The sequence below is a fragment of the Bidens hawaiensis genome, unplaced genomic scaffold, assembly GCF_021521415.1.
Source record: "Bidens hawaiensis isolate Kalapana, Puna unplaced genomic scaffold, B.hawaiensis_p1.1 tig00031532_1, whole genome shotgun sequence".
Classification (NCBI taxonomy): Eukaryota; Viridiplantae; Streptophyta; class Magnoliopsida; order Asterales; family Asteraceae; genus Bidens; species Bidens hawaiensis.
In genome coordinates, this window is record NW_027495338.1 from 9,881 (window position 1) to 16,632 (window position 6,752).

Genomic DNA, 6,752 nt, shown 5'->3' on the forward strand with positions numbered 1-6,752 from the left:
TAACTTGCTGCCGCCTCAAATTTCTCAATCAAACTTGCGTCCACCAATTTCCCCGTGTTACGATGTCAAGTTCTTGCTAATCTCTTCGGGTTCGATCTCGACAAATATGTCGACAACTCAATCGAACCTCCATCTCAATGGCAATGCACTTTTCCGTCAACTTAATGTTCCCCTCCATCTCTAAAATAATTTCCGATGACACACTTCTGAAACCCCGGAAAAATTAGCCTTAAACCGTGGTTAAGGTAATAGTGATTACCTGAATAAAATATTGTAATAAATGAAATAATATTTTTTATTCCAAAGTATTCAAAAATATGTGTGTTATATTTAGCTACATTCGAAAAGTTTAAATTTGTCGTATAGCGGACACTGCACGTAACGAATACCGGCGATACTCCGGGAAAATTGAAAAATCCAAAATAGTCAGGAATGACCCGAAAAATTATATTGTTTGTAAAAATAGTAGACATGAGTGATAAACTTATTTTTAGAATTTTTCGTTGCACGAAAAATAGTAAGTTTATAGGTAAGAGCCGGCACCCGACACTGTATGAACCCGAAACACAATATCACCAAAAATTATGTTCTTAGGATCGTTGCATCAGGAATTTGAAATTGGATAAAGTCTGACAAAAATAACGGAGTTCGTTTAGATAGTTAAAGTTCGACAACGTTAAACTTTTTAACTAAAGACTTTGTTTTAATTAACTAAAAACCCACCATATCACTTTCAAAACTCCCTCCATTGCCGGCTCCATATTCTACAAAAATCTCCCCACCTCTCCATACAACCAATTAGATTTCTTGTAATCATTTAATAATCTTCTAAAATCTACCAAACTTTTCTATACCTCCACATATCTATTCTATGATTAACAACTCACCCTACCTACAATCTTCTTTTATCTTCATATAACCGAATCATCACCACCATAACCTTCCATCTTTCTCTCAAGAACATTAACCAAGAACTCACCTGTGGAGGTTGATTAATCAAAACACCACCATCTCACTCCACCTTAAATCCCCAACTGCCAAAAATCAAAAACCCATACAACCACCACCACCCAACCGTTGCCACCCCACCCCCACCCTCACTTCACCTTACATTTTCATTTCCATTACCATGTCATCTCACTAAGGTTTAAGTTATATTCAAGGGTTAAGGAAAAAGAAAGTTATAGGAAGGTAGCTAAAGACCAAGGAAACTCAAGATCCATCTTTTCTTCTTCTTTATTATCTCACCCAAAAACTAAGGTAAAACAATTGTTAAGCTTTGATTTTTATATGTTCTGTTACTTAAATGTTTCACACTTTGTAAAATCCAAGCTAGATTGTAAATATGGTGAAATGAAAAGTTGGCTTTGAGTATGTGTGTGTGTGTGTGTCGTGGGGGTGTGTGTGTGGGAACCCAAAACCCACATGCATGCATATACACACACATGTGTCTATGATTATTATGCTTAGATTGGTTCTTGAAAGATTTTTGGATATATATATACACACACACATGCATGCATAGAGAGAATATAAATAAGAAAATGTTAGGTATTTTGCTCTTTGGTGATTATTGTAGGTGAAATTATTATGATTAGGTTATGTATGTGATGATTTTGTTGAAACTTGATGACTAAAATAGGTTCATGTTAGATATTATGCAAGTTGAAAGACTAAAAATAACAATATTAAAAAATATTAGACAACTTACTAAATAAGGAAACTTTATTGAATGACATAGTGGATATGTTTGTTTTAAAAAGTATTGATCATGCTACTATTAAGTAGGACATTATGTTAGCTAGTTAAAATGATTGAATGTGATAAATAGACTAAATACAACTATGTTGTTATATACTTAACAATTGACACTTAGGTTGCATGCTAGCTTTATACACTTGAATGCTTGAATTTGCATGCACGGTGAAAACTGAAAAGTGATGTGATATCATAACATGCATGAAAAGTGATTGATAAAATAATTAGGAGAATGAAGATAATATGGCACAAAATGATTGGAAGGGTATATGTTCTATGTTGGATTTTAGTGTAGAATGCAAAGAACATGCTAAAAATTGAATTTTTGGTGTCACATGAGTTGAAAGGGACATGTTATATTATGGTTTAGAATCTGGAAAATATAAGTATTACCTACACATGTGATATGATAAAAGAACATGTTCATATATTGCTATAATTTGAAGGTTAGGACTTGAACATGTCAAAACTTGAAATTACTAAAAGGTTGTGTTTCATGCTAAGTGTTTAAACCTGGAAATTTGAATCAAATTATATGTTAGAAATATGTGTATTTAGTGTACAAAGTGTTTGATGGGTTTAATTTTTCTTAAATTGCTTGTCGGTAGCTACAACAGTCGAAAAATTCGACTTTTAACGCGAACCGACAACGGTTTCGGGAACTGTTTTAGAAACAGCCCCTAAACCCAAATAATATATATACCTTACATAAGTAAATGTATATGTTAAGGTCAATATGGAATAACTTGGTCTTTGACGGTTCGTGTCGCGAAAACCGACCCGGAAACGTCAAAATTACTAGTTTTGTGAAATTAATAACTAAACTAAGAAATGAACTATTTTAACAAAATAACTTATAAAACCTGTTATTTTCACACCTAAAGTATTAAAGATAATTAAAAACTTAATTTTTACAAGAAAAATTAACCGGTTCACTGATTAACGAAAAACCGACAAAACCGGAATACGATTTTTAAAGGGCCTAAAAATATTGGTAGATCAATCGGGGCGACGCCCCCCACTCTTCCAGTCGCTCCGGTTGAAAAGGTAGGAATATTTTGATTTTGGTATGCATGAGGTTTATCGTAATGATAGTCATGCATGTGTTGTACGCTTTGCTCGTTTACAACTAACACGTTTTGTTTAATAAATATATTTCTATGTTTGAAAACGTTGAAAATTAAATTCCCATTGAAAAGAATGGTTGATGGAAAATTATCATTGAGAAATAAATGGATGTAAAGTCGAGAACTGTTACATTCCGGTGTTAATTGAGAAACTCACCAACATTCGTGTTGACAAAATTTTTTTAGCATACTTTTCAGGTAAATGAGAAATATGGAGGCATCTCGAGGGATGGATGGGATGGAACCGAGAACGCATGTGTTTTGATGATGTGGAACTTGTAGGCTCGTAATAATAATAAACTACGTAAAATATGACATGTGCACTCTGATGAATAAACAAGCCTTTAATATATTTAAGCGTTCTGTTTCGTGATTTGTCTATCGGCATCTGTCATTACCCAAAATTAACTTAGTTAAGTCTTCCGCTGCTAAGATAAGATTTTCGGGGTGTGACAACACTGTTCCGTCGACCCACTGTTCCCTTCCACCACTAACATATTTTCCAGCGATGCATTGTTCCGTCAGCCCACTGTTCCCTTCCACCACTAAAATATATTCCAGCGACGCACTGTTCCGTCGGCCCACTGTTCCCCTCCACCAATAAAATATTCTCCGACGACGCACTGTTCCGTCAGCCCACGGTTCCTTTCCATCACTAAAATGTTCAACGGTCCATTTTTGGCCGACCCACTCTTCAACATGTTAATAAACTGCTATCCTCTTTCTCATGACAACACATATTTTTTCTACACCCCAATCATCCTCCCATTCTCCATTTCAACTCCACCAAACCAAACCAATAACCATTAATTGGTTTCCATCCAAAGACCTACACACACCACTCTACCAAAATCTTCTTTTCAAGATTGGTCTCCTCATCATCCATCTTGTGTGGGAGGGGGGGGGGCATATTAGAGAACATAACCATTAACGGTTTCACTCCAAAGAGTTCATACAAATCTAATATTTATAATATGTAACTCTCGTTTATATTTAGATAGTTTGAATAGGTTTAATTAGTTTTATTCTGTCTTTATTATTCCATATTTGTAGCTTGTAATCAATTTCATTTCTTGTATCTATACCTCACTATTATCCATAATAAAATCAAGTGTTTGATTATATTCTTCTTCCGATATTGTGATTATTATTTTCTTATTACTTGCGAGCTGAATGAAACATATATAATAAAAGAATTGTGTTTAGTTGCTTATAATTCAAAATGCAAAACCATCTGGTTGAGTCGCCAGATCATAATCTAGCTATACTATTAAAGCAACATAAGTTGTTTACATAGCATTAAACTAGACACTCCACATAGTATGCTAAGTAGATGTCATATCACTATTTCCTATTATATTATGACCCAAGACCCGTCTTCCTATTATAACCCATAACCCGTAAGACTTTATAAAATTTTGAAAAATATATTATTGTGTGATACGGGTTTCGAACCCAAGACCTCATGTTTCAAACCAAATGCGCTTACCAACTCACTAAAATGGTAATTGTGTTTGATTTCCTGACTTAACATATATAAATGTGATTTCTTTTCAAGTATAAACCAATAATATATTTAATTGTTAGCATTTTCATAATTCACAGTATAACATTGTCTTCTCATATCTCTTTAACACAACCATTTAAGATTGTTCATCGTGTCTCTCTTTATTTTAAAATATAATATATTTTTATTTATTTTCTTTTACAACAAAACCTTAGTCTTTGTAAATTTAATTTTTAAATCTGTGACAATATTTTGTTATAAATATCATTTTTATACACACATTATTTAATACAACAATATCGGTATCAATGTTTTATTTGAAATAAATCAAACATTAAGATTTGCTTTTCAACTTAAAATTATAGTACATAATGTATAAAAAAAATTTAATAAAAAGTCATAAATAAAAATTATTATATGAAACAATTGAATTTATGCAATACATATAATAATTTTTATTTTTATTATATTTTTCACCCATGTGAAAAAACGGGCTCTAACCTATATAGATACCAAGTCAAATAATGTTTTTTTAGATCGTAACAAATTAAAATTAAACATGACGATTAAGCAGTGGGATGAACTTTATAACTCACTCAAATAGTAAAAGGATATTGTATTGTTATAGGAATGCGTTCAATATTTATTTTTAAGCTCAGGTGGACCAAATGGGAAAGAGGTGACTGATATCTAGAGGTGACATTTTTACCCAAACACAAATACTAAACCCGACCTGAATTAACTTGAACTAGAAGATCGAACCTAAACAAACCGAACCCAATTAATATGGAATCCAAAACCTGAAAGTGATATTCCGGTTGGTAATTGGATTAACTAAAGGTTAATTGGGACGTAAACAGCACATCCCATACTCCATGGAATAACATATAGCAGAGAAATATTTAAATGAACAGATATTACCAAAGTGTCAAGTAGAAGAACTAAAAGGATGCAATGAATATGTTGATGGGGAACAGATACATCTTGATGGAGAAGAAATATAAGGTTTTGGAGGGATTTCAAGTGACTCTAAGTCCCCTTCTAACATTTCCAACACCCTAGTGATTGCCAGTCGGATCAAAGGATTAGTTTGTATGCACCACAATCCCACAATAATCATTTTCCTTACAATCCTATTTTCATCATCACTTACAATCTCACTCAGTCCAAGTTGTTCTTCATGCAATTCAATCTTCTTATATATCCAATGAGGAAAGTATACATAAACTCCAACCTGTATGTTTTTCCTGCCTCCAACCATTTCTAGAATCATCATTCCATAACTATAAACATCTGATTTGTGAGAAACCTCTCCAAAATTTATAGAAAATAGTTAAGGAGCAATATAACCAGGTGTTCCTCTCATATGAGACATGGATATCCTGCTTTCTTTATCAAGGAACAACTTAGCCATGCCAAAGTCGGATATCTTAGGACAAAAGTCATTATCCAATAGGATATTGTGTGGCTTTATGTCAAAATGTAATATCCTCTTGCTACAACCCCTATACAAGTATTCAAGACCTCGAGCAATCCCAATCGCAATATGGTGTAGTTTTTCCCACCCAAGTTGGCTACTACTCGAAGAACCATGGCTGAATATGAACCTCTGTAGGGAAATATTGGGCATGAACTCATAGATCAAAGCTCTATGATTACCCTCCAAACAAAATCCGATAAGACTTACAATATTAACATGGGAAGTCCTACCAACACTTGCAACCTCATTAATGAAATCTTCCCCACCACCTTTTATTTCCTTTAAAACCTTCACTGCTACTAGGTATTGGTTTCTTAGCACTCCTTTATACACGGTACCAAACCCACCTTGGCCTAGTTTGACCTTAAAGGAATTTGTTTTCTTCTCAACTTGTGCGTAAGAGTACCTTTTTGGAGCTAGGAATTCATGATTCTTTAGAAACATTTCAACTTTGGCATTGTACTTTGCATTTTTTTTCTCCTTCCAACTTTCCTTTTTAAGCATAAGATTATAATGGCACATGTTGTTATAAAGCCTACGCCAAGTGCGGCAACTGTCAAAAGACTCAAGTTGATAAATAAGTTTGTTCTCAAAAGTGAAATAGTAGGTTGGCATGACAAATTAATATGTAGGTTTGTGATAAATTACCCAATACATGAATCTTCCCGTGCAATTTTCCTCCTGCATATACAAACGATAACATCAGAATATCATTTCCCAAATAATTTTATAGGGAAAAGTTAAAATGCGAACGGAGACAAAAGTGAGAAGTGTGAGAAGGATTTGTGGTCACACAAAAAACCCCTAAAAATTGAAATCAAATAAAAACTCAAATATAAATATAAAACAAAAAAATTTAAAAACCAAAATGTTTTCACTG

At 33.3% G+C, this 6,752-nt stretch overlaps 1 pseudogene; it reads right to left on the reverse strand.

Annotated features, from left to right (window-relative positions):
- Positions 1–1,755: 1,755 nt before the first annotated feature.
- Positions 1,756–6,551, reverse strand: LOC143582332 (PR5-like receptor kinase pseudogene; annotated as a pseudogene).
- Between the last annotated feature and the right edge of the window lie 201 nt (positions 6,552–6,752).